This window comes from Melanerpes formicivorus, unplaced genomic scaffold, assembly GCF_026170545.1.
Source record: "Melanerpes formicivorus ecotype bairdi unplaced genomic scaffold, bMelFor1.0.p_v2 SCAF_10, whole genome shotgun sequence".
In the NCBI taxonomy this organism is placed as follows: Eukaryota; Metazoa; Chordata; class Aves; order Piciformes; family Picidae; genus Melanerpes; species Melanerpes formicivorus.
In genome coordinates, this window is record NW_027142362.1 from 1 (window position 1) to 26,050 (window position 26,050).

The 26,050-nt window shown below is 56.4% G+C and overlaps 2 long non-coding RNA genes across 6 annotated transcripts; both read right to left on the bottom strand.

Annotated features, from left to right (window-relative positions):
* Positions 1–651: 651 nt before the first annotated feature.
* Positions 652–2,205, bottom strand: LOC137444033 (uncharacterized). 2 transcript variants are annotated; one of them, XR_010988041.1, is made up of 5 exons: positions 2,112–2,205; positions 1,905–2,035; positions 1,539–1,780; positions 1,159–1,427; positions 652–878 (listed from the first exon to the last, which is right to left on the bottom strand). It is a non-coding gene; the product is annotated as an uncharacterized lncRNA (long non-coding RNA). The 2 variants fall into 2 exon arrangements; XR_010988040.1 differs by having other exon boundaries at positions 1,905–2,204.
* A 6,728-nt stretch (positions 2,206–8,933) lies between these two features.
* LOC137444034 (uncharacterized) lies at positions 8,934–11,203 on the bottom strand. 4 transcript variants are annotated; one of them, XR_010988044.1, is made up of 4 exons: positions 10,891–11,203; positions 10,194–10,326; positions 9,924–10,091; positions 8,934–9,258 (listed from the first exon to the last, which is right to left on the bottom strand). It is a non-coding gene; the product is annotated as an uncharacterized lncRNA (long non-coding RNA). The 4 variants fall into 4 exon arrangements; XR_010988045.1 differs by lacking the exon at positions 10,194–10,326 and having other exon boundaries at positions 9,924–10,109; XR_010988043.1 differs by lacking the exon at positions 10,194–10,326 and having other exon boundaries at positions 9,924–10,113.
* Between the last annotated feature and the right edge of the window lie 14,847 nt (positions 11,204–26,050).

Genomic DNA, 26,050 nt, shown 5'->3' on the forward strand with positions numbered 1-26,050 from the left:
GAGCCGCCGAGCCGCCGAGCCGAGCCGCCGAGCCGCGCCGCCGAGCCGAGCCGCGCCGCCGAGCCGAGCCGCGCCGCCGAGCCGAGCCGCGCCGCCGAGCCGAGCCGCGCCGCCGAGCCGAGCCGCGCCGCCGAGCCGAGCCGCGCCGCCGAGCCGAGCCGCGCCGCCGAGCCGAGCCGCGCCGCCGAGCCGAGCCGCGCCGCCGAGCCGAGCCGCGCCGCCGAGCCGAGCCGCGCCGCCGAGCCGAGCCGCGCCGCCGAGCCGAGCCGCGCCGCCGAGCCGAGCCGCGCCGCCGAGCCGAGCCGCGCCGCCGAGCCGAGCCGCGCCGCCGAGCCGAGCCGCGCCGCCGAGCCGAGCCGCGCCGCCGAGCCGAGCCGCCGAGCCGAGCCGCGCCGCCGAGCCGAGCCGCGCCGAGCCGAGCCGCGCCGAGCCGAGCCGCCGAGCCGAGCCGAGCCGAGCCGAGCCGCCGAGCCGCCCTTTTAGGGGAAGAAAACCCTCTCGTTTGCCTGAGAGCGCCGAGGCGACTCGCCCCGAGACTATAAATCCAACTACAATCCTCTCCTCTCTATAGAGATATTCAGGAATGGTATTCATTGCGACGGTAAAGAGGCTCTGAAGTTACCCCCCCCACACCGGATCTCCTCTCTGAGATGCAAGTGATGCCGGAACGGAAAAGCGATTTGCGCGTAGAGCAAAGCCAATTTTGGCAACGTACCTACCAAAGGGGAATCGATTGAAAGCGGCGGACTTACGCTGAGCGGTCGGGGGGGCGTCTCTTGCCGCCGCGCGTGGGAAGCGCCCCGCCGGCCTCCGCTCGGCAGGTTTTCCGTTCCGAGAAAAACCAACCCAACGCCGAAACCGGTGAGTGTTCAAAAACCCTACAACGCAAAGGAAAATCCGTGAGCTGTTGTGTACTAGAGATACGCACTGTAAGTTTACGTCTTTCAGAACCCCATGCAGCGCGTTTCAAAGCCTCTTTTCAGACAAATTAATACCAGACTGCTGCGCCTAGTTAAACAGCAGAGCTATGAAGTTGCAAGAGAGGGGTGTCAGGGTTAGCTGGCCTCTTAGGGATTTTAATCTCCTCCGAGAACGTGCAAGCGTTTCAAACGAGCTGCTACGTAAGAACCCCCGAGAGCGGCAGAGGCTGGCGCTTACCTGGAAGGGAGCCCGAGGAAACCGGGAAGAATCTGAGCGAGGAGCTGAGCCCCGCCAAGCCCCCAACGTGCCGGTTCCTTCTGCCTCGCCTCGGGGAGCCCCGCGCCGGTTCCGTCCGGTTCCGTTCGCCTCGGTTCGCCTCTCCTCGTCTCGGGGGGCCCCGCGGGTGAGCTGCCGCGGGGAGTTTGAGTCGCCGCCGGCTGAGGCGAGGAAAAATCTTTTCCTTCGCTGAAAGCGCTATGCCGACTCACCCTAAAACTGAAACTTTCCTGTTTACATGGATAGTAAAGAATAGGGTCAATTGCTATATGAAAACCTTTGCAGTCTCCCCCATTGGAATGCTTAGTGGAACCCCCTGGTTCCACCCCGAGGGCTCTTACCTGTGGCAGCGATTTGCCTTTCTCCCTTGTGGGACGCCCCCTTAGGGCTTACACGTTACCCCTTTCCCTTGCCAGCAGTCCTTTTCCTGCCTGAAGGCTCTTGTCTCTTCCTGGGGTGATCTGACTGAGTTAAAAGAGCTCTGCCTGAGAAGCCTCTAAGGGGGCGCCCGGAGAGGTCCTGCGCCTCGGCGGGCCCCGCGGCCCGACGGAGAGGGGTCCCGCCGCGGTCCTCGGAAACCGATCTGGGGGAAAAGACGAACGCCACGGCTCGGGTAACTGCCGGAGTTCTATAGGGCTCGCTACAGCCCTGGACGGCTGTGGGATCTCTCCTAAAGGTCTTGGAGCCGAGCGGTTTCACAAACTCACCTTACTTCTGTGAAAGAGGAGGTTGGACTATTTCCCAGAAGTCTGCTGCACGTTTTCCTGGTTTCTGCAGATAGTTTTCCTCCTTTTCTTACCAGCGACTTATGTGAAGTCTTAGGGCTTTTAATCCCCTCCTAGAACATTCAGGCGTATCGAACCTTCAGAGCACCTACACGGGAACCGCGGACAGCGACAGAGGCTGGCACTAACCTGGTGCGGAGCTCAGCCGGACGAAGGGAACCCACGGAAGCTAAAGGAAGACGAGCTGAGAGCAGACCTCGGCGGAGCCGGCTGGCGCCCGGGGGAGCCGAGCCCCGGCATGCCTGGTGAGAGGCAGCCCGGCTGGGCGGAGCCGCCGTCTGTTCGGGGGAAGGAAATCCTCCGGCTTCACAGAGAGCCGAGCCGACTCGCCCTAAGACTGCCAATCTCTCCTGTTCATATAGGTAGTCAGGACTGGCACTAAGTGCCAGGTAACAAGGCTCTGAACTCACCCCCGCTGCGTCTCTTCCGTTACACACAAAGGCTGCTAGCAGGTAGAAGCCGATTGCAAGCAGAGCAAAGCAGTTTGAAAACAGAACTACGAAATGGGTCTCAAGGAATTAAAGAGGGGGAACCCTCCTCAGTGTGTGTTGGGGGGGGGGATCCTTTGTTTCTTTTGCCTTTATTCTTTGTCCTGAGGTTTCTTTGGGTTTTGGTCTCTTTAATTTGAATGGAAGTAACCTCTGAGGAGAGCCCAGCGAAGCCTCCCCCCACACACAGGGGTGAGAATCCCCTACCTGGTCAGTGCTGGCCCCGCTCTTAAGGGGCCTGCTAGCATCTAAGGTGGATCTGGGGGTATCAAAGGGGAATTCGGGCACACAGAGAGGTATATGGGGAGGCTCTGGAGGGGCTCCAAAAGGACCTTTCAGTTGGATCCAACTGAGGCCACCGCCACCAAGCCACGCCCCCCAAACTGAGGCCGCCGCCAAGCCAGCCCCCCCCCACCCAAACACATAGGCCGCCGGCAAGACAAGCAACCCCCCCACCCCCCCCCCCAGCAACAGAAGCTGCCGCCAAGCCAGCCAAACCCCCACCCCAGCAACAGAAGCTGCCGCCGCCAAGCCGGCCACCCCCCAACCCCCCCCCAAACCACAGAGGGCGCCACCACCAAGCCAGCCACCCCCAACCCCCACCCAATAACAGAGGCCGCCGCCAAACCAGCCACGCATCCCACCCACCCCAGTCACAACAGAGGCCGCCGCCACCAAGCCAGTCCCCCCCCTCCCAACACAGGCCACCGCCGCCAAGCCAGCCCCCCCCCCAACCACAGAGGCCACCGCCGCCAAGCCAGCCCCCCCCCCAACCACAGAGGCCACCACCGCCAAGCCAGCCCCCCCCCCACGGCCCACCCAGTAACAGAGGCCGCTGCCAAAAAGCCAGCCACCCCACACACACCCAAAAACATGGGCTGCCGCCAAATCAGCCACCACCCCTATCCCCCACCCAACAACAGAGGCCGCTGCCAAGGCAGCCACGCATCCCACTCCCCGCCCAACAGAGGCCGCTGCTGCCAAGCCAGCCAAACCCCCAATCAACAAAAAATGCTGCTGCCGCCAGGCAGCCAGCCCACCACCCCATAACAGAGGCCGCTGCTGCCAAGCCAGCCACCCCCCCACCCACCCAACGCCAACAGAGGCCACCGCCAAAAAGCCAGCCACCACCCCCAACCACATAGGCCGCCGCCGCCAAGACAGCCACCCCCCCACTCCCCCGCCCAATAACAGAGGCTGCCGCCAAACCAGCCACGCATCCCACCCCTCCCACCCAATAACAGAGGCCACCACCGCCAAGCCAGCCACCCCCCCACTCCACCACCCAATAACAGGGGCCGCCGCCAAGCCAAGCCAGCCCCCACCCCACGGCCCACCCAGTAACAGAGGCCACTGCCAAAAAGCCAGCCACCCCCCTACCCACCCACAACCAACAGAGGCCACCGCCAAAAAGCCAGCCACCCCCCCAACCAACCACAGAGGCTGCTGCCGCCACGCCAGCCAAACCCCCCCACCCCAGCAACAGAAGCTGCCACTGCCGCACCAGCCACCCCTCAACCCCCCCAAACCACAGAGGGCACCGCCACCACGCCAGCCAGCCCCCCAACCCCCACCCAATAACAGATGCTGACACCAAACCAGCCACGCATCCCACCCACCCCAGTCACAACAGAGGCCGCCGCCGCGCCAGCCACAGCCCCCCCACCCAGCCACATAGGCCGCCGCCAAGACAAGCAACCACCCCATACCCCCCAGCAACAGAAGCTGCCGCCAAGCCAGCGACGCATCCCACCCCAGCAACAGAAGCTGCCGCCACCAAGCCGGCCATCCCCTAACCCCCCCAAAAAACAGAGGCCGCTGCCACCAAGCCAGCAAATTGCCCCACACCCCCCAGCAACAGAAGCTGCCGCCGCCAAGCCGGCCATCCACTAACCCCCCCAAAAACCAGAGGGCGCCACCACCACGCCAGCCACCCCCCCAACCCCCACCCAATAACAGAGGCCGCCGCCAAACCAGCCACGCATCCCACCCACCCCAGTCACAGAGGCCGCCGCCACCAAGCCAGTCCCCCCACACCCAACACAGGCCACCACCGCCAAGCCAGCCCCCCCCCCCAACCACAGAGGGCACAGCCACCAAGCCAAGCCAGCACCCCCCCACGGCCCACCCAGTAACAGAGGCCGCCGCCAAAAAGCCAGCCACCCCACACACACCCAAAAACATGGGCTGCCACCAAACCAGCCAACACCCCTACCCCGTACCCAACAACAGAGGCCGCTGCCAAGGCAGCCACGCATCCCACCCCCCGCCCAACAGAGGCCGCGGCTGCCAAGCCAGCCAAACCCCCAACCAGCAACAGACGCTGCCGCCGCCAAGGCAGCCGGCCCACCACTCCATAACAGAGGCCGTCACTGCAAAGCCAGCCACCCCCCCACCCACCCAACACCGACAGAGGCTGCCGCCAAAAAGCCAGCCACCCCCCCCAACCACAGAGGACGCTGCCGCCAAGCCAGCAAATCCCCTCATGCCCCCCAGCAACAGAAGCTGCCGCCAAGCCAGCCAACCCCCCCACCCCAGCAACAGAAGCGGATGCTGCCAAGCCAGGCAGCCCCCAAGCCCCCCAAAACACAGAGGCCGCCGCCACCAAGTCAGCCACAGCCCCCCCACCCAACCACATAGGCCGCCGCCAAGACAGACACCCCCCCACTCCTCCACACCCCCACCCAATAACAGGGGCCGCCGCCAAGCCAAGCCAGCCCCCCCCCACGGCCCACCCAGTAACAGAGGCCACTGCCAAAAAGCCAGCCACCCCCCTACCCACCCACAACCAACAGAGGCCGCCGCCAAAAAGCCAGCCACCCCCCCAACCAACCACATAGGCCGCTGCCACCAAGCCAGCCAACCCCCACACCACCCCAGCAACAGAAGCTGCCGCTGCTGCACCAGCCACCCCTCAACCCCCCCAAACCACAGAGGGCGCTGCCACCACGCCAGCCACCCCCCCAACCCCCACCCAATAACAGAGGCTGCCACCAAACCAGCCACGCATCCCACCCACCCCAGTCACAGCAGAGGCCGCCGCCACCAAGCCAGACACAGCCCCCCCACCCAGCCACACAGGCCGCCGCCAAGACAAGCAACCACCCCATGCCCCCCAGCAACAGAAGCTGCCGTCGCCAAGCTGGCCACCCCCCACCCCCCCCCAAAAAACAGAGGCCACTGACAAGCCAGCCACGCATCCCACCCACCCCAGTCACAACAGAGGCCGCTGCTGCCAAGCCAGCCACCCCCCAGCCCCGCAACAGAAGCTGCCGCCACCAAGCCGGCCATCCCCTAACCCCCCCAAAAAACAGAGGCCGCTGCCACCAAGCCAGCAAATTGCCCCACACCCCCCAGGAACAGAAGCTGCCGCCGCCAAGCCGGCCACCCACTAACCCCCCCAAAAAACAGAGGGCGCTGCCACCAAGCCTGCCCCCCAAACTCCCACCCAATAACAATGGCCGCCGCCAAACCAGCCACACATCCCACCCACCCACCCCAGTCACAACAGAGGCCACCGCCACCAAGCCAAGCCAGCACCCCCCCACGGCCCACCCAGTAACAGAGGCAACCGCCAAAAAGCCAGCCACCCCACACACACCCAAAAACATGGGCTGCCACCAAACCAGCCAACACCCCTACCCCCCACCCAACAACAGAGGCCGCTGCCAAGGCAGCCACGCATCCCACCCCCCACCCAATAGAGGCCGCCGCTGCCAAGCCAGCCAAACCCCCAACCAACAACAGACGCTGCCGCCGCCAAGGCAGCCTGCCCACCACCCCATAACAGAGGCCGTCGCTGCCAAGCCAGCCACCCCCCCACCCACCCAACGCCAACAGAGGCCGCCGCCAAAAAGCCAGCCACCCCCCCAACCACAGAGGACGCTGCCGCCAAGCCAGCAAATCCCCTCATGCCCCCCAGCAACAGAAGCTGCCGCCGCCGCGCCAGCCACCCCCCAACCCCCCCAAACCACAGAGGGCGCCGCCACCAACAAGCCACCCCCCCAACCCCCACCCAATAACAGAGGCCGCCGCCAAACCAGCCACGCATCCCACCCACCCCAGTCACAACAGAGGCCGCTGCCACCAAGCCAGTCCCCCCCCCTCCCAACACAGGCCACCGCCGCCAAGCCAGCCCCCCCCCCCAACCACAAAGGCCACAGCCACCAAGCCAAGCCAGCCCCCCGCCACAGCCCACCCAGTAACAGAGGCCGCCGCCAAAAAGCCAGCCACCCCACACACACCCAAACACATGGGCTGCCACCAAACCAGCCAACACTCCTACCCCCCACCCAACAACAGAGGCCGCTGCCAAGGCAGCCACGCATCCCACCCCCCGCCCAACAGAGGCTGCCGCTGCCAAGCCAGCCAAACCCCCAACCAACAAGACACTGCCGCCGCCAAGGCAGCCTGCCCACCACCCCATAACAGAGGCCGTTGCTGCAAAGCCAGCCACCCCCCCACCCACCCAACGCCAACAGAGGCCGCCGCCAAAAAGCCAGCCACCCCCCCAACCACAGAGGACGCTGCCGCCAAGCCAGCAAATCCCCTCATGCCCCCCAGCAACAGAAGCTGCCGCCGCCGCGCCAGCCACCCCTCAACCCCCCCAAACTACAGAGGCCGCCACCAAGCCAGCCACAGCCCCCCCACCTAGCCACATAGGCCGCCGCCAAGACAAGCAACCACCCCATGCCCCCCAGCAACAGAAGCTGCCGCCAAGCCAGCGACGCATCCCACCCCAGCAACAGAAGCTGCCTTCGCCAAGCTGGCCACCCCCCACACCCCCCAAAACACAGAGGCGGCTGACAAGCCAGCCACGCATCCCACCCACCCCAGTCACAACAGAGGCCGCCGCTGCCAAGCCAGCCACCCCCCAGCCCTGCAACAGAAGCTGCCGCCACCAAGCCGGCCACCCCCTAACCCCCCCAAAAACCAGAGGGCGCTGCCACCAAGCCTACCCCCACCCAATAACAGAGGCCACCGCCAAAAAGCCAGCCACACCCCCACACCCAAAAACATGGGCTGCCGCCAAACCAGCCACCACCCCTACCCCACACACACAACAGAGGCCGCTGCCGAGGCAGCCACACATCCCACCCCCCACCCAACAGAGGCTGCCACTGCCATGCCAGCCAACCCCCCAACCAACAACAGACACTGCCACCACCAAGCCAGCCACCCCCCCACCCACCCAACACCAACAGAGACCGCCGCCAAAAAGCCAGCCACCCTCCCCAACCAACCACATAAGCCGCTGCCGCCAAGCCAGTCAACCCCCCCACCCCAGCAAGAGAAGCTGCCGCCCCCAAGCCAGGCGCCCCCAAAGCCCCCAAAAAAACAGAGGCCGCCGCCGCACCAGCGAATCCCCCCATACCCCCCAGCAACAGAAGCTGCTGCAGCCAGCCACCCCCCAACCCCCCCAAAAAATGGAGGGTGACGCCGCCAAGCCAGCGACCCCCCCATCCCCACCCAATAACAGAGGCCACCGCCAAACCAGCCACACATCCCACCCCCCCAACCAATAACAGAGGCCACTGCCAGGCCAAGCCCCCCCCCCCCCACGCCCCACCCAATAACAGAAGCTGCCGCCAAAAAGCCAGCCACCCCCCCACACACACCCAAAAACATGGGCTGCCACCAAACCAGCCAACACCCCCCACCCAACAACAAAGGCTGTGGCCAAGCCAGCCACGCATCCCGCCCCCCCACCCAACAGAAGCCGCCGCTGCCAAGCCGGCCAACCCCCCAACCAACAACAGACGCTGCTGCCGCCGCCAAGCCAGCCAACCCCCCCGCCCAATAACAGAGGCCGCCGCTGCCAAGCTGGCCAACCCCCCACACACACCAGAGGCTGCCAGCAAGCCAGCCCCCACTCCCCCCCCCAACTAACCCTAACCATCCAACTGAAGTGCCCCCAGGTGACCCTCCATTGGCTCCCACATGTCCCTGAATTCCTCTTTGATACCCCCCACACCCACCATAGATGCCCACAAACCCCCTGAAGTGGGGGGGGACGCTGACCGGTCAGGGGGGGCATCTCCTCCAGGTGCGTGGGGAGCGACTCAGCTGGCCTCTCTTCAGAGGCCTTTCCATTCAAATTAAACAACTGAATATAAAACCAGTGGGGTCTCCTTTGTGTGTGTTGTGCGGTTTTAATTTGCCGCTCAGGGCCATTGGAAACCTTTTGGCGTACACGTTACTACTGCTCTGCAACCTCTGGAGGAACAGCATGGCTTTTCCTCCGCTACAATACCTCACGCTAATACTTACGTTTTGTCATGGGTTTCCGTCCCCTCCGGGAACGTTCGGGCAAGCAGTCCGCCGGCAGCGTTTGGGAGAGGCTGCCCCCGCCCCTCACTCGCCCGCTCCTCGGCTGTGTCGTCGCTGCAGCGATTTGACCCTTACCTGGGAGCTCAGAGCTTGGATGGTGTCGAGGCTGAGAATCTCTCTCCTGCTCCCCCCCCTCCTCCCTCCCAACAGAGGGGGGAAAAAAAAAAGGAAAGGACCAAATCCAGCAAGAAATAATTTGGAGTCAGCTGGGAAGCAGAGAGTTTAGTAGAACACTCGCAAGCCCTCCACCCTGTCTTCAGAATGGGCGTTCACCCGCCACAAGCCACCCCTCCATTCCCCTCCCGCTCCCCTGTCACAGCCCTGTCATCCACTCTTGGCACGTGGTATTCGACTCCTCGAGGCAAGTCCCTGGTTATCCCGGCTCGTTCTCTCTCAGGGCAGTCTCTCTGGTGCTGGAACTGGGCAGGGATGTGGAGAAGAATCAGGAATCAGTCTGACTTTGAAAGGAAAAGAGGAAAAAAAAAAAAATCAGAAACAGTCCATTGCTGCAGGGACAGCAGGAACAAGTACAGGTGGGATGACCCAGGAGCTCTGTGGGTTGCTGTGCAGTGCGTATGTTGAGTCCTGGACGCCAGGCTGGTGTTAAGCCAGGAGGGAAAGAGGTTAGACCGACTTCTAACTATTCGCACAGTGACTATAATGCATTGATGTGTGTTGCCCCCTCTGAGTTCATCCTCTCTCAGCCGGAGTCACATTCTGCTGTGGGATACGCTGAATGTCCCCAGTTTCCAACATGCTCCGCTAGGTGTGACCAGGCCTCTTGGCAGCAGCCGCCCCTGGGGTTGGTTTGCCCGGCGCTGGCAAGCCCTCCGCCCTGTTTTTGCAATGGTCTGTAACCCCCCCACAATCGCCCACCCCCACGTGGCATCGCGGTAGGAAAGACAGAGACAGCTGAGGGGCTGCCCTGCTTCTGATAGCCCCGACCCACGGACGCCCTTCTTGGTAGGGTTTGCGCCTTCGGGACGCAGCTGAGTTTTTGCTGCGCCTCTCTGTGAGAGCTGTTGCGTGGCTCTGCGTCTCCGAGCGTGTTCCCTGTTCCCCAGGATTTACTACGCCCCCATTGCCTTGCAGTCGGTGCATTTCTCCCTGGCCATCAACCAACCTCTAATGCCTGTTGCTCTCTAATTAAATCTTTCGATGGTTTCAGCTTTCTGAGCCTGTGTTGGTACAACTCCTGCTCAGGGCACCGCGAGAGAGACAAACCCTCCTTCTGTCCTGTGGTTCCGGGAAGGGTCCTGGCACTCGCAGGCAGGCACCAACGGGGTAGCGACTGTGAAGTGACATCAGCCTTGCTTGGTCGACCAAGTAGAAAGCAAAGAGTCAAACGGTAAGGAGTGGAGCAAAAAGCAAAGCTTAGCTCTCAGTTACTCACGTTGTAAAGCTGTGAGTAGGTTTCCCTGCACCCTAGAAAAACACTGCACAGGCATCTCATTTTTCTCTGGCATTCATTTAACTCGCAGAGCTGTGGGGGAGTTACTGGGAGACTTGGAAAGGCAGTGAGAACACTAGGAAGGGAATTTGGAGTTACGGGGAGGAACACAAAGACGACAGGTGCCACGCTAGAAGAGCACTTACTGTTACCGGGAGAAGACCCCTCCTGACTCTTCCTGACTGCTGCTCGCCCCGGCCCTCCCGCTCGCTCGCTCGCCCCGGCCCGCCCGCCCGCCCGCTCGCTCGCTCGCCCCGGCCCGCCCGCCCGCTCGCTCGCTCGCCCCGGCCCGCCCGCCCGCTCGCTCGCTCGCCCCGGCCCGCCCGCCCGCTCGCTCGCTCGCCCCGGCCCGCCTGCCCGCTCGCCCCGGCCCGCCCGCCCGCTCGCTCGCCCCGGCCCGCCCGCCCGCCCCGGCCGGCCGGCCGGCCCGCCCGCCCCGGCCCGCCCGCCGGCCCGCCCGCCCCGGCCGGCCCGCTCGCCCCGGCCCCAGCCCCGGCCGGTAGTGCGCGAGTCCCCTGCCCCGTCACGGCTCCCAAACGGTCCCGGCTCGGCTCCGGGAACCCCCCTGCAAGCAAAGCCAGAGTGCGGTCCTGCAGCTGCCAGAGGAAAGCCCCGGAGAACTGTGGAGGCAGGCACTCACCTAGCACGGAGCGAGCAGGAACCCGATAGCCCCGGCGGGCCAGTGAGCGCCGTTTTAAAGCCGCCAGCCCCGTGCGCGCGAACAACCCTCGCTGCGACGCATGCGCTGAACCCATGGCAACGATCGCGACGCTATCGCCCTGGCGGGACTGGAGCCTCGCTGCGGCGCAGGAGTTGTACCCATGTCAGCGATCGAGTCAGGCTCTCTCTCCCTTTTCCCTTCTCCCCCTAACAACTTTCCAGCATTTCAAGCGTTCAGCGCGGTTCGCTGCAGCGCTGAGCGCCCTCGGGGCGGCACGCGCCGCGGCACGGCGGCGGTGGCCCTGAGCACTGCCCTGGGCGTGGGCAGCAGCTCGGCCCGGCCCCGTTCAGGATGTTTTGGCATTTAAATCGAAACCGTACACCGCGCGCAGGTAAAAGCCTCTGTTTATGATGGGTACGGCCGCAGGCTGTGCTTATAGCTCAAGCCCCTGTGTGACTTCATTACGATTCTCACAGCCTTTAAAACAGAGAGGGGAGACGGGGGGTCGTTTCCAAAGTTTTGTGACACAGCAGTCGCTCCAACTCCTCCCTCTCCAGCTGGAGAGGGTCTGCTCCGCATCGCCTCTCACGGCACTGACGCTGTGAAATGTTCTGTGGTCCCCTCCGAGACTTGTCAGCGGTTTAGGGGGGTGCCCCCAGCCCTCACCTGCTCCTCTGCTGCAGCATCCCCCTGCCCCATGTCCGCCCAGAATCCCCCCGCTCCCTTTGATTCTCCCCCCAAAAGGCAGAATGTGAAGCAAACTGCCCGGCCAGCAGCTCGGTCCTTTCCTAGTCAGTTGTGTACACATCCCCTCTCCCCCCGAAGGGGAGCTCTGCTGCAGCAATGAAGGGGGGCAGGGAAGGGTCCCCCACAAACAGCTGCAGCTACTCCAGCCCCCGTGCTGCCGGCTGGTGGCTGCCCCACAGTGGGGAATGTGCCAGAGGTCGATGTCTCTCACACCCAGTTTGGGTTGGACCCCTGGGCAGCGATGCTCCGCCCGAGGCCTCCATCGGAGGCCGCAGGCAGGTTCCTCGCTGCTGCCTTTGTGCCTCAGACGCAGCCGCACTTGGATCCTCCTGAAGCCATGCGGCCTGCTGCGGTGCTCCGGTGCCCCACAGGCTACCCCGAAAGCTACTTCCTAGACTGACATGGAGCAGAAAGAGAGCAGAGTTTTCTCCTGCTAGGCACAGGAGACTCCCGTGTGGGAATGCATGCAGGGACCCCCCTGGTGCAGCAGGAATCATTTATTGGTGCAGCAGGAATCACTTACTGGTGCAGCAGGAATCATTTACTGGTGCAGCAGGAATCATTTATTGGTGCAACAGGAATCACTTACTAGTGCAGCAGGAATCATTTATTGGTGCAGCAGGAATCATTTATTGCTGCAGCAGGAATCATTTATTGCTGCAGCAGGAATCACTTATTGGTGCAGCAGGAATCACTTACTGGTGCAGCAGGAATCATTTATTGCTGCAGCAGGAATCATTTATTGGTGCAGCAGGAATCACTTACTGGTGCAGCAGGAATCACTTACTGGTGCAGCAGGAATCATTTATTGGTGCAGCAGGAATCATTTATTGCTGCAGCAGGAATCACTTATTGGTGCAGCAGGAATCACTTACTGGTGCAGCAGGAATCACTTACTGGTGCAGCAAGAATCATTTATTGGTGCAGCAGGAATCATTTATTGGTGCAGCAGGAATCATTTACTGGTGCAGCAGGAATCATTTATTGGTGCAGCAGGAATCACTTACTGGTGCAGCAGGAATCATTTATTGGTGCAGCAGGAATCATTTATTGGTGCAGCAGGAATCACTTACTGGTGCAGCAAGAATCATTTATTGGTGCAGCAGGAATCATTTATTGGTGCAGCAGGAATCATTTATTGCTGCAGCAGGAATCACTTATTGGTGCAGCAGGAATCACTTACTGGTGCAGCAGGAATCATTTACTGGTGCAGCAGGAATCATTTATTGCTGCAGCAGGAATCATTTATTGGTACAGAACAGGCAGTTTACAGAGGGGAAATCCAGCAGCCCGAGCACTTCCCTGGCACTCCTGCACCACTGCTGCTCTCTGAGTTTGCTCCATCGTTATCTTCATCCCGTATCAGGTTGATCTTCTCCAGCAGGGAGGCAAGCGTCCCCCTGCCTCACGCTTCAGGCTGTGTACTGCAGTCCGCTCTTTTTTATCACCAGGCCATCCTTCCAGTATCAGCAGCCTGTTGTTCTCCCTTGTCCTGAAACCCTCCTGGGACCCTTTCTGCTTTCCTACGCTCCCAGTGCCCTTCACCCCTCCCCCGGAGGCACTGCACAGAGCCGGCGCTCAGTCCCAGAGAGACTGTAGAGCACAGCTGGATGGAAGATGCACCGCAACACACCCAGCACTCCTTTCTCTGCAGGAACAAGCAACAACCTCTCGGCAAGACTCAAGATGCTTACACAAGTGGCTCCACGACATGTCTCAGATCCATCTCACCTCATCACCTGACCTGTGGAGTCCTTGTGTGAGCCAGAAAGAGAACCAGCCTTGGCCAGGGAGAGCGAGAGCGTCTCTTTCCCCCCGGAGCGGACGGCGGCTTGCAGGCATCAGGGCTGCTCAGCAGCCTGCCAGGCGTCCAGGCCTGGGCTCTGAGAAGGAAAGGGGAAGGGAGAGGAGAAGAGGGGAAGGGAGGGGAGGGGAGGGGAGGGGGCCTCAGGGATCGGCCAGTTCCAACCCCCCTGCCATGGGCAGGGATGCCTCACCCTGGATCGGGCTGCCCAGAGCCACCTCCAGCCTGGCCTCCAAATCGCCCATGGGTGAGGCTACCACCACCTCCCTGGGCAACCTGTGCCAGAGCCTCACCACCCTGATGGGGAAGAGCTTCCTCCTGGCATCCAATCGGAACCTCCCCCCTTCTGGGTTTTGTTCCATGCCCCCCAGCCCTGTCACTCCCTGACACCCTTGAAGTCCCTCACCTGCCCCACTTCCCCTCTTCATCCCCTCAAACCATCGGCACCTGGGCTCAGCTGGAGTCTCCTCCCACCCCAGGTGTGGCCACCTGGCCCCTCCCACCCACTCCCCTATTTAATCCCCTCCCCCAGGAAGAGCAGCTCCCCTAGGATGAGCCTGCCTGGGCTGAGGATCCTCCTTGCATCCCTGGTGAGTGTCTCTGGTGCACGCTGAGTGATGGTGGTGGTGACAGAAGGTTGGGGTCCTGGCAGCCCCCTGGCTGTCAGGGCCAGGGGTGATGACCGCCCCAATCCCATCCAGGGGTGCTGGCTGGGGCTTCCTGCTGGGGCTGAGCTCCTCTGGGTGGTGTCCTGGCTGGTGAGGGCCTTGCCCCTGGTGCTTGGCTGGGGGCAGAAGTGGTGGTGGTGGTGATGGAGCAGGAGCTATGATGCTAACCGCACGGCTCTGACCTGGAGGCCCCTGGAGTCTGCTCTCCTCCCTCCATAGCCCTCTGCTGCTGCTGTGCCTCATCTGCAGAGCCTCTCCTCCCCCTCACTGCCTCCCTCCAGAAAGAAGGGAAGAAGGGAACAGCCGTGAGGAAGATCTGGAACTGCTTCCCCTCACCTGTCAGCTCTGAGCAGGCAGCCCCCAGGAAGGGGCAGGGTGGGCAGGGAGAAGCACAATGCCGGCGAGAACAGCCAGGACAGGACTGCATCTCCCCCCCTGTGCTTCTGTTCAGGGGGGCAAATGCAGAGGGGGAAATAGTTCAGGCTGGCTGGGAAGCCTCTCTCACACCTCTGAAGAGGAGGAATCCCTGAGCAGAGAGACTGAGCAGGGAATCCCTGTCCTGAACACGCAGAAGCAGCACGAACCAGGCTGGGACGGGCCTCGGGGAGCGTCAGGTCCAACCTCCCACCCAGGGGAAGATGAAATAGGATGGGAAGAGAATTAATGAGGTTGGAAAAGGCCTCAGAGGTCCTCGAGTCCAACCTCCCACCCAGCCCCATCTGATCAACTCGACCATGGCACCAAGGGCCCCACCCAGGCCCCTCCTGGACATCTCCAGGGAGGGAGACTCCACCACACCCCCCTGGGCAGCACATCCCCAGGGCCAACCTCTCTTGCTGGGAAGAACTTCCTCCTCACCTCCAGCCTAAACCTCCCCTGGCACAGCTTGAGGCTGTGTCCTCTTGTTCTGGTGCTGGGTGCCTGGGAGGAGAGCCCAACCCCCACCTGGCTACGGCCTCCCTTCAGGTAGGTGTAGAGAGCAAGAAGGTCTCCCCTGAGCCTCCTCTTCTCCTGGCTAAGCAACCCCAGCTCCCTCAGCCTCTCCTCACAGGACTCTGTGCCCCAGCCCCCTGCCCAGGGCTCTGTGCCCCAGCCCCCTCCCCAGCCCTGCTGCCCTGCTCTGGACCCCTTCACCTGCACCCTGCTTACCGTGGCACCCCGCAGAAGGCTCTCTGGTGGAAGACTCCTGGGGGGATGGCTCCCAGCTGGTGAAGAGCATCTACAGCCCACACAGCTCCAGGCCTCTCAGGCTGTGCCTCTCTCTCTCCAGGAGTGAGGGCATCCTGTCCCCTAGGCAGGGAAGGAAACACAGCTGTGAAATCAGAGCAGTGGGGTCTGAGATCCCCAGGAGAACCCAAACCGAACCTTGGAGCTGGCCTCAGAGCTCCTCTGGGGGAAGCTGTCGCTGCTAGGAGCGCAGAGCCCCCCCGGCGCGGCTCAGCCCTCGGCCTCCTGGAGGCAGCACTCGCCGCTGCCCATCTGCAGTGCCGACCGTGACGCGCGGGGACTGCACTGAGCCACCGGGCGGCGGCACAGCTGCGCTGCTAACCGCTCGCGATGTGGCTGGGGGGGGCCCAGGGGGAGAGAGGGGTCCCGGGGGGGTCCCGGGGCTGCAGGGACGCCGAAAACCACAGTGAGACCTCCCCGAATCCTGCAGGACCCCAAAACCTTAAACCCCAGAGACCCCTAACCCTCACAGCCCCTCCCCAGCTCCTTTGGGACCCTCCACAGGGCCCCCCCCAATTCCCCTTTCACGCCCCCGGGACCCCGGCGCCGGCATCCCCGGGAGCAGTGCCCATCCCACCTCCCCCCCTCTGCCCTCTCCCTTTTGGGGGTCCCTAAAGGACCGTGGGGGTCCTGAGGGGTCCCCAAGGGTCTGTCAGGGTCCTTGGCTGTCCGCAGGGTTCTGGGGGGGTCCGCAGGGTTCTGGGGGGGTCTGCAGGGGTCCCCTAGGGTCTGGAGGGATATGTGGGGGTCCCCAAGGGTCTGCAGGGGCCCGTAAGAGACCCCCGCGGACCCCTATGGACTCTTAAGGACCATTCCAGACCCCTGGGGACCCCCGCGGAGTCTGGCGGACCCCTGCAGACCCTTACGGACCTCCCAGAGCCCCCCCAGACCCAGCCCCTCCCCCCAATTCCCATCCCACCTTTTTCTGCCCTTCTGGGATCCCCTTCAGACCCTCCTGGGACCCCTCCCCAACCCTTAGGAGCCCCTCCTGGACCCCCTCAAACCCTTTTGACCCTCCCCCGCGCCCCCCCCCCCAAAAACCATCCCCCTGCCCCTCCCCTCGCTGGGGTCCTCAGGGGTCCGCTGCAGCCAGCGAGCCAATGGGAGAACCCCAGGGGCTGCACCCCTGCCCCACCCCACGGGGACCCTGCCCCACGGATCCCCGCCCCCTAGCTCCTGGCCCCTCCCCTTCCTGCCCCCCACCCCCCTCATTCACCGGCACCAGTTCGAGGCACTGGGAGCCGCTGGGAGGTACAGGGATGGGCTGGGAGGGGGATCAGGGGGACTGGGAGTGCTGGGAGGGGGACTGGGGGGGACTGGGAGCCCCTGGGGGGGTGGGGAGGGGGGACTGGGAGCACTGGTCCTAACCCCAACCCCCTAACCCCCTAAACCCTAACCCCTAACCCTCGGGTACTAACCCCACCCCCAAGCCCTGCCCCTAACCCCCCACCCTAACTCCCTAACCCCTAAGCCTAACCCCTAACCCCCTAACCCTAACCCCCCCAACCCTACCCTAACCCCCTAACCGTTAACCCCAACCCTAACCCCAACCCCAACCCCCCCACCCTAACCCAACAGAACAGTTGCTTTTTTCAAAGTTTCATCCTACTTACTCCCTTACTTCAAAGAACTTACTTCTTTGTTAACTGCTTAATCTGTCAACGACTTAGATCTTACTAGTTCAAGTTTTCACACTTCACTCCTCTTACCAACAGAGATGACTTCATCAGGCCCAAATACGTCATACACAAGGATCAAGACACAATGATCTACAAACACAGCAAACCCTATCCTCACCACTGTCTTTTACAATATGCTTTAAAGGTATGTTACATCTTCTCTTGTCTAAGACGCTCAAAAATCCTAAGTTGTTTTATGTTAGCAAGATTCTCCTTGATCTATAAAGATAAAGCTGGCCAGGCTCCATCTCCATAAGTAAAGAAAAATCTTGCACGTAAACAGCAAAAGTGAAAAGGCTTCTTTGCCGGGTCAAAGGTGACATCTTGACTATTCACGGTTCTGCCCGGTATAAAATTGACCGTAACCTAACAATCCATCCTTACTCATCCTAACAATGCTGCTCTTTTGATACTTTGGTTTTGCTAAGGCACCGAGTCCTATAGATACTATCTTTGGCCTAATGTTGTTTGTTCTTCTTTCAAATTTCTCCTAGCTAAAACTTCCAGAATTCTTATATCCTCCATAAACTTTGTTAAATCACGCTTGAAACCGCACATGAAATGAAAGTTTGAGAATGTAGTATACTTTAGCCATTTTTTTGGGGGGGGATGTAACACCTGAATTCTCCCTTGTTTTTTATAACCTAAAATGCAAATGTATTTTGTGTTATAATCAGACTAACTATTTAAAATTAATACAAACTGGTGAGTTAACATACAAGTCCATGACAACATATTCTCTAACCACACAACAATTAAGCAATTGTGATATTCAGTCCTAATACACATAGCTTTATGGTACATTCTCCCGATTGATGCTTTTGATCTCAGATTATCGTAACAGACATTGTGACCTGTGTTAGGTAGGTCTGCTGATTTTCAGCTTCATGTGAAATGCTATTTGTCCCATCCTTGTGATTCTTGTGCTGTTGTTTGTTGAGATGATTGCGGTACTGCGTTGCAGAAGTGATGTTCCCGGGTGTTGACATGGGTTAGCTATTTTTTGCTGGCATTACTAAAACCTTAGTTATAAAATATGCATCCTTTTTGTTTTAATATATAATCCCTCTCTTAAAACGATTTTGAATACAAACAAAAAAAAAATCTCATTCTATAATATCCCTATATCAAACTCTTATGCTAACACCAAAAATCTCTAAAGAACTGAAAGAACTATGTTAAAATTAAATTATCAAATCAATGTCTAAAAAGAAACTAATAAAAAGTTAGAGCTCTTTCAAAATGCCATGGCACGAAAAAAAAAAAAAAGGTTTGAACCAAAAGTTAAAATTTGAACTCACAGAAAAACGAAAGTTTGAGCTCATTACTAAATGCTTATACCTTAGTACAATCACTAATTACTTAATACTTATAAATACTAAATACTTACTATTCATTATGCTTACAGGTAAAACAACTATTGAAAACAGAAAAAAAAAAATCTCTAAAACACATCACAATCAGAAATAATGAAATAATCATTGTTGCTTTAAATCAGAACACAACTTTCATAGACTAGAGAGGTTATCAGAAGGGGGGGGGGGGAGAAATGAGGGGGGGGGAGGTGGCTGGCTAGCAAAGGCACCATAGGGACAAAGAGAGGGGGGGAAAAGGGGGGTGGGAAGAAAGCCACCGAATTCACACCAGCTGCCCTTCCAGGCAGCCTCCAGGTCAAATGTAGGATTCGCTGAAGGCATGGAGCCTTCCATAGGAGGTGATAGCAGCAATTTTGAGCTACATTGATGTTTTTGAGCCTAAAACTCGAGGTGCTTGTAACAGATGCCACTGTCTCTTCTCCACTCCATATTGCTGGATGTCAGTGCATACAACTTACAGCAGCAGTTCCTAAAGTACACAAAAGTATCTGGCAATCAGTGTTTCTTACAGGCTTCTAGGACAGTCATCTTCTCCCAAGTCATGCTTTTTGCCTAAAGTGTCCCTTCTGTCCACAATTGTGGTGGGTTTGGAAGGGTAAGGCCGAGAAGCCTCCTCCCTTCCCCCTTGTAAGGTAAAAGGGAAAAAAAAATTGAAGGGAAAGGAAAAAAAACATCACAAGCTGAATTAGCAAAGCAGTGGAGCTATATTTACAAAGCAATGTAAGGTATGCAGGGGAATGTTTACAAATTTACAATATCTACAATATATACAAAGATATACAACAGAGTAACACAGAAATGAGAGTAACCCCCCTCGGCAGAGAGGGGGTTCCCCACCTCCGCTCTCCCCTCTCTCCCCCCCCCTTCCCAGAGTGGGATAGAAAGAGAGAGAAAAGAGAGGAAAAAAAAAATGTTAGAAGCAGTTTGTGTTAATTGGAAAGGAGTTAATACAGGCCTGGTATCTGGACTTCAAGGCCGAGGCCTTGGCAGAAAGCCCAGCACAGAGACAGAGAGCTGCTGCACCGTGGAAAGGCGGAAGCAAGACTGATAGAAAAGTCCTGGAAATGTCCAGTTCACTCCCAGTTCAGAAGGTGCTTCCTCCCACTCTTCCAATGAAATTAGTTTAGACTATTCCTTCCGTTTACCAACTTCCGTCCACCATATTCCCTTTCTTAAGGGGGCAGCGTCAACCGGCCACAGTCCACCCCTTCTAAACAATTTCATTGGCTGTTCACACTGTCCATCCAATCCAAAACGATATTTACAGTTCGTGAGTAAAGTTCATAGTCCATTCCAGCTATGCTCAGATGTAGATGATTCAAAAGTCCAAGAAAATCAGAAAATGAGAAAAATGGAAAACAGTTCATTTCTTCACCGACGAAGCGAAGAAAAGGGAAACGGGGATTCTCAGGGTCTCTTAGTTGACTCAGGGCTCTCAGGGATCTCAGGGTTCGTGCACCGTAGATTCCTCATTGATTCTTCCTTTGGACGCAATGTAGCTGTACAACAGTTTGAAATTAACCTCTTTCAGCTAAAGTTAAATTTCTTTGTGGAATACACTGAATTTCACCATTCTCTTGCATTACCCAATAAGTGTGACCCGGACCTTCAGCTGAAACCACCCCTCGGACAGGTTTAGCCTCTCCTGAGGGTGAAAATACCCAAACAGTTTTACCTAACAGATTCTTTTCTCTAACAACAGGAACTCTATCACCTTCTACTTTACGTAGCAAATCTGAATGTGCAGGTCCAGCTCGGTTCACTGAACCTCTACTATTTACCAGCCAGGTTGCTTGTGCTAAATGTTTTTCCCGGTTTTTCAAAGATCCACCCCCCATGGCTTTAAGAGTGGTCTTCAACAAACCGTTGTAGCGTTCAGTCTTCCCTGAAGCTGGTGCATAGTAGGGAATGTGGAATATCCACTCAATACCGTGCTCTTTTGCCCAGCTCTTTACAAGGTTGTTCTTCAAATGAGTTCCGTTGTCTGACTCGATCCTCTCCGGAGTTCCGTGTCTCCACAGGATCTGTCTCTCCAGACCGAGAATGGTGTTGCGTGCAGTTGCATGTGGAACTGGATAAGTTTCCAACCATCCAGTGTTTGCCTCTACCATAGTAAGCACGTATTGCTTACCAGAACGAGAATGTAGTAGAGTGATGTAGTCAATCTGCCAAGCTTCACCATACTTGTACTTGGACCATCTGTCACCATACCACAAGGGCTTAAGTCGTTTTGACTGCTTAATAGCGGCACAAATGTCACAGTCATGGATGACTTGTGTGATAGCATCCATGGAAATGTCTATGGATCTGTCACGAGCCCATTGGTATGTCGCATCTCTGCCTTCATGTCCTGACGAATCGTGAGCCCACCGAGCTAAGAATATCTCACCTCGGTGTTTCCAGTCGAGATCAAGATTAGAGTCCATGTCTACTTGAGAAACTCTTGCAGCTAGATCTGCCTGATGGTTGTGTTGCTGTTCCTCAGTAGCTTTGCTCTTAGGAATGTGAGCATCGATGTGTCTCACTTTCACTGGAATTCTCTCGATTCGATCAGCAATGTCCTGCCATAGGTCGGCTGCCCAAATGGGTTTTCCTTTTCTCTGCCAACCACTCTTCTTCCAGTTCTTTAGCCAAACCCATAGAGCATTGGCTACCATCCATGAGTCGGTGTAGAGATAAAGCTTTGGCCATCTCTCACGTTGACCTACGTCGAGAGCTAGCTGGACAGCTTTTACCTCTGCGAACTGACTGGATTCTCCTTCTCCATCTTTCGCTTCTGCAACTCGGCGTGTTGGACTCCACACTGCAGACTTCCACCTTCGCTTGTTTCCAACAAGACGACAGGAACCGTCTGTGAACAAAGCATATTTCTTTTCGTCATCAGAGAGGTCATTGTAAGGAGGAGCTTCCTCAGCACGAGTTACTTTCTCCTCTGGAGGTTTAGCACAGTTGATACCTTCAGGCCAACTTGAGATCACCTCCACTAGACCAGGTCTTTCAAGATTTCCCATTCGAGCTCTCTGTGTTATCAGAGCCATCCACTTAGACCATGTTGAGTCTGTGGCATGATGTGGTGTGGAGCCTTTGCCTTTGAACATCCAATTCAAAACTGGTAATCTGGGAGCTAAGAGAAGTTGTGATTCAGTTCCAATCACTTCAGAAGATGCTTTCACTCCTTCATAGGCAGCTAAAATTTCTTTCTCTGTTGGAGTATAGTTAGCCTCTGAACCTCTGTAACCTCGACTCCAGAAACCAAGAGGTCGTCCACGTGTCTCACCTGGAGCTTTTTGCCACAAGCACCAGGTTGGACCATTGTCACTTGCAGCCGTGTACAAAATGTTCTTAATGTCTGGACCATCTCGGACGGGTCCCAGACCCATTGCTTGAATCACCTCTTGCTTTATCTGGTCAAAGGCTGCTTGTTGTTCAGGTCCCCAGTGGAAATGGTTTCTCTTTCGAGTCACATCATACAGAGGTTTCACAATCTGACTGTATCCAGGAATGTGCAGTCTCCAAAATCCCACTATCCCTAAGAAACGTAGGGTCTCTTGCTTGTTTGTGGGACTTGCCATGGTGGAGACTCTATTTACCACATCCACTGGAATGTGTCGACGTCCATCCTGCCAGCGCTCTCCCAGAAACTGAATCTCTGTGGTAGGTCCTTTCACCTTGTCTCGCTTGATGGCAAAACCTGCATTCAGAAGAATGTCAATGATTTTGTTACCTTTCTCGAAGACTTCCTCAGCAGTTTTACCCCAGACGATGATATCATCGATGAACTGGATGTGTTCTGGAGCACCGCCTTTCTCCAGAGCATCGTGGATCACTGCATGACAGATGTTTGAGCTGTGGATCCAGCCCATTGGCAGCCTGTTGAAAGTGTACTGGATTCCTCTCCAGGTGAAAGCAAACTGAGGCCTGCATTCTTCTGCTATGGGAATAGAGAAAAATGCATTAGCAATGTCTATGGTAGCATACCATTTGGCCTCTTTGGATTCCAGCTCATACTGTAGCTCCATCATGTCTGGTACTGCTGCACTCATAGGTGGTGTCACTTCATTCAGGGCTCGGTAGTCTACCGTCAGACGCCAGTCTCCATTCTGCTTCCGCACAGGCCACACTGGACTGTTGAAAGGCGAATGAGTTTTGCTGACGACTTTCTGACTCTCCAACTGACGAATCAGATTCTGAATGGGCAACAAAGAGTCACGGTTGGTTCTGTATTGTCTGTGATGCACAGTCTGAGAAGCAACCGGCAATTTAATGTCCTGTATCTTATGTTGTCCCACAACTGCAGATTCATCAGAAAGTTCAGGTCTGGCAGACAGCTTCAATTTTTGTCCATCAATTTCTATAGAAGCTACTCCAAAAGCCCATTTGTAACCTCTAGGGTCTTTGAAACGCCCTTCTCTCAGAAAATCAATTCCCAAAATACAAGGTGCGTCAGGTCCGGTCACAACTGTATGCTTCCTCCATTGTTTACCAGTTAAACTTATGTTAACCTCTACCTTACTTAACTCTTGAGATCCACCAGTGACTCCCAGAATAGTTATAGACTCTGATCCCTGATAATTTGATGGTATTATGGTGCACTGAGCTCCTGTGTCAACCAAGGCCCTGTACTTCTGAAATTGTGAAGTGCCAGGCCACTGGATGTACACATCCCAATAGATTCTATTATCTCTGTTATCCCTCTCCTCCCCCTGGCGGGAGGCAGGGCACCCCTAGTTATGGGGAACATGCGCACATGTGCATTGCACATAGTTTGCAGGGTTATAACTTTGCATGTTATAACTGGAGCCACTGTTGGAGCCATAAGAGTCGTTCTGGGGAACTGTGGAAGTAACAGCTACCCTTCTGGTATTGCTACCTTGGGTTCTGCCACTTTGCAATTCCCTCAGTCTCCTGAACAGATTAGAAGTTGGTTGGCCATCCCAGCGGTTCATGTTCTCACCAAACTGATCACGCAGAGTTATCCAAATAGTTCTACGTGATTGCCTTGGTGGTCTGTTTTGGAATGACCTGTTTTGGAATAACCTGTTTTGGAATGACCTCCTTGGAGGACGTGTATTCCTCACAGATGAAACTTGTATCCACCTGGAGGAAGAATTGAAATTATCCTTCTGTGCCAATTGGTATATGGAATCTTTCAGATCCTTCATGCAATTCTCAATTTTTCCAGACAGAGTTTCAATGGCTGAAACCAAAGAACCACGTGTCATGCTATCCTCCAATTGTCTCATTTGATCACTGAATTGGCCAACCGTAGGAGAAGCTCCACCATAACTTCTTGACACAATTCTGCTTGCCAGAATGTTTGTATAATTAGAAGGAGCAAGTTTGATGATCTTTTTAGCAAGACCAATACCCACAGGAATGTCATCAGGATTCAGAGTTTCATGTTCACCATAGAGTAGCTCTCTAACAGCAAATTCTCTCAAGCGCTTAATTCCCTCATCTATGGTAGTCCAGGGTTTAGGGTTCCATGGAAGGTCATCGCGGGAAGGGTATCTCAGGGCAACCGCCATTAAAAGGCGTATCCACAGATTAACCTTACCGAGAGCTTCGCCTAGATGTCTATCTATTCCATTGTCCCTTGAGAGAGTTCCTAACTGAGCTGCTGACTTGTCTCCAACTGTTAGAGCTGAAGCACCTGTATCATAACACCTACTAAGCCAAGCTAGAACTGGCTCCTTATCTGCCCTGGTGAAATCTTTACGGACATTTCGCAATTCCTCCCGTGGTGATGAACAGTCTGTAATATCATCTTGTTCCTCATCTCCCTGAATTCTTTGTCCATATAATCCTGCTGTCATTCTCCTAAGGATCTCTTTAAGCTGAGAACCACCTTTGCCAGCTGCCTTCCTAACTTCATCTCTATCCTGCTTTGATCTCACTAGGTTAGCTAGATCTTTAAAACAAACCTTCTCTTTCTCCTGAGCAGGATCTTTTAGAGTAGAGGGCCCCTCACCAAGATCAGTCTCCTCCTCTTCTTCTCCATCTTTGGCCTTTCCACCTCTAGTCTTTAAAGGAGCCACCTTAACTGGAGCTGTGTTTGAATTTACAGCCACCTTAATAGAAGCTGACAGGTCCTGAGATAAATCAGCTGATGGGGCAGTGACTTCCGGTCCCACCGAGGGAGTGGGCGGAAGTGATGTTGCTCCGTTAATGGCCGACGGAGAAGAAGAAGAAGGAGAAGGAGTAGGTGCCATGTTGATACCAGCCGATGCCCTTGGCTGCTTGCTAGAATCAGCAAAGTCATTTAGAGCTGCTTTACCAATTAACTTTTTAGCCTTCTTTTTAGCTGACACAGATTCTCCACAGTCCTCGTCACTAGATGACTCTGGGACTGATCGAGAGCCACGGCGTTTTCTTTTTGATCTAGTTTTAATAACAAAACAAGCTCTGGACACCTTTCTCTCCCGACACCAGGAATACAGAGAATACACATTAGTTATCACCAGCAGCAGAGTTATACACATGAAATAAATCACCTTTGGATCCCAGGCATCACCTAAAGTTACTCTTTCCTCCGGTGGAATCTTAAAACCCTTTATCTCAAGTGGGAGAGGGGTGGAGGTAACATTCCTGTATCTCACTGGCCATAGGAAATTAATACATTTTCCATACCATAATTTAACTCTATACATAACCCACATATAAATTGTCCGCACCAAATATTTGCCCAGGTAATCCAAAATCAAACCCAAACAATATCTGTAAACCAGAGCCCCAAAAATTGAAAAGAATAATCGCTCCACAAACCACAATACCTTCATGTTTGCTAATTCAGCTAGAAAACACTAAATCAATCAAGTAATAAATTAAACTAATTATCTGCCGCACGTTGGGTACGCCAATAAAAAAATGTAGTGGGTTTGGAAGGGTAAGGCCGAGAAGCCTCCTCCCTTCCCCCTTGTAAGGTAAAAGGGAAAAAAAAATTGAAGGGAAAGGAAAAAAAAACTCACAAGCTGAATTAGCAAAGCAGTGGAGCTATATTTACAAAGCAATGTAAGGTATGCAGGGGAATGTTTACAAATTTACAATATCTACAATATATACAAAGATATACAACAGAGTAACACAGAAATGAGAGTAACCCCCCTCGGCAGAGAGGGGGTTCCCCACCTCCGCTCTCCCCTCTCTCCCCCCCCCTTCCCAGAGTGGGATAGAAAGAGAGAGAAAAGAGAGGAGAAAAAAAAAATGTTAGAAGCAGTTTGTGTTAATTGGAAAGGAGTTAATACAGGCCTGGTATCTGGACTTCAAGGCCTAGGCCTTGGCAGAAAGCCCAGCACAGAGACAGAGAGCTGCTGCACCGTGGAAAGGCGGAAGCAAGACATAGAAAAGTCCTGGAAATGTCCAGTTCACTCCCTGTTCAGAAGGTGCTTCCTCCCACTCTTCCAATGAAATTAGTTTAGACTATTCCTTCCGTTTACCAACTTCCGTCCACCATATTCCCTTTCTTAAGGGGGCAGCGTCAACCGGCCACAACAATTAAAACACATGGAAAAACTTTTAAGAGTTAGTGGGGGGGTGGCCAGCAGCAGGGGGGGAGTGGGCTGCTGTTGCTATTGGCCAGGTGCCAGTGACTGCAGCTCCATGGGAGCAGGTGAGCTTAGTGGCCATGGTGGGGGAGGG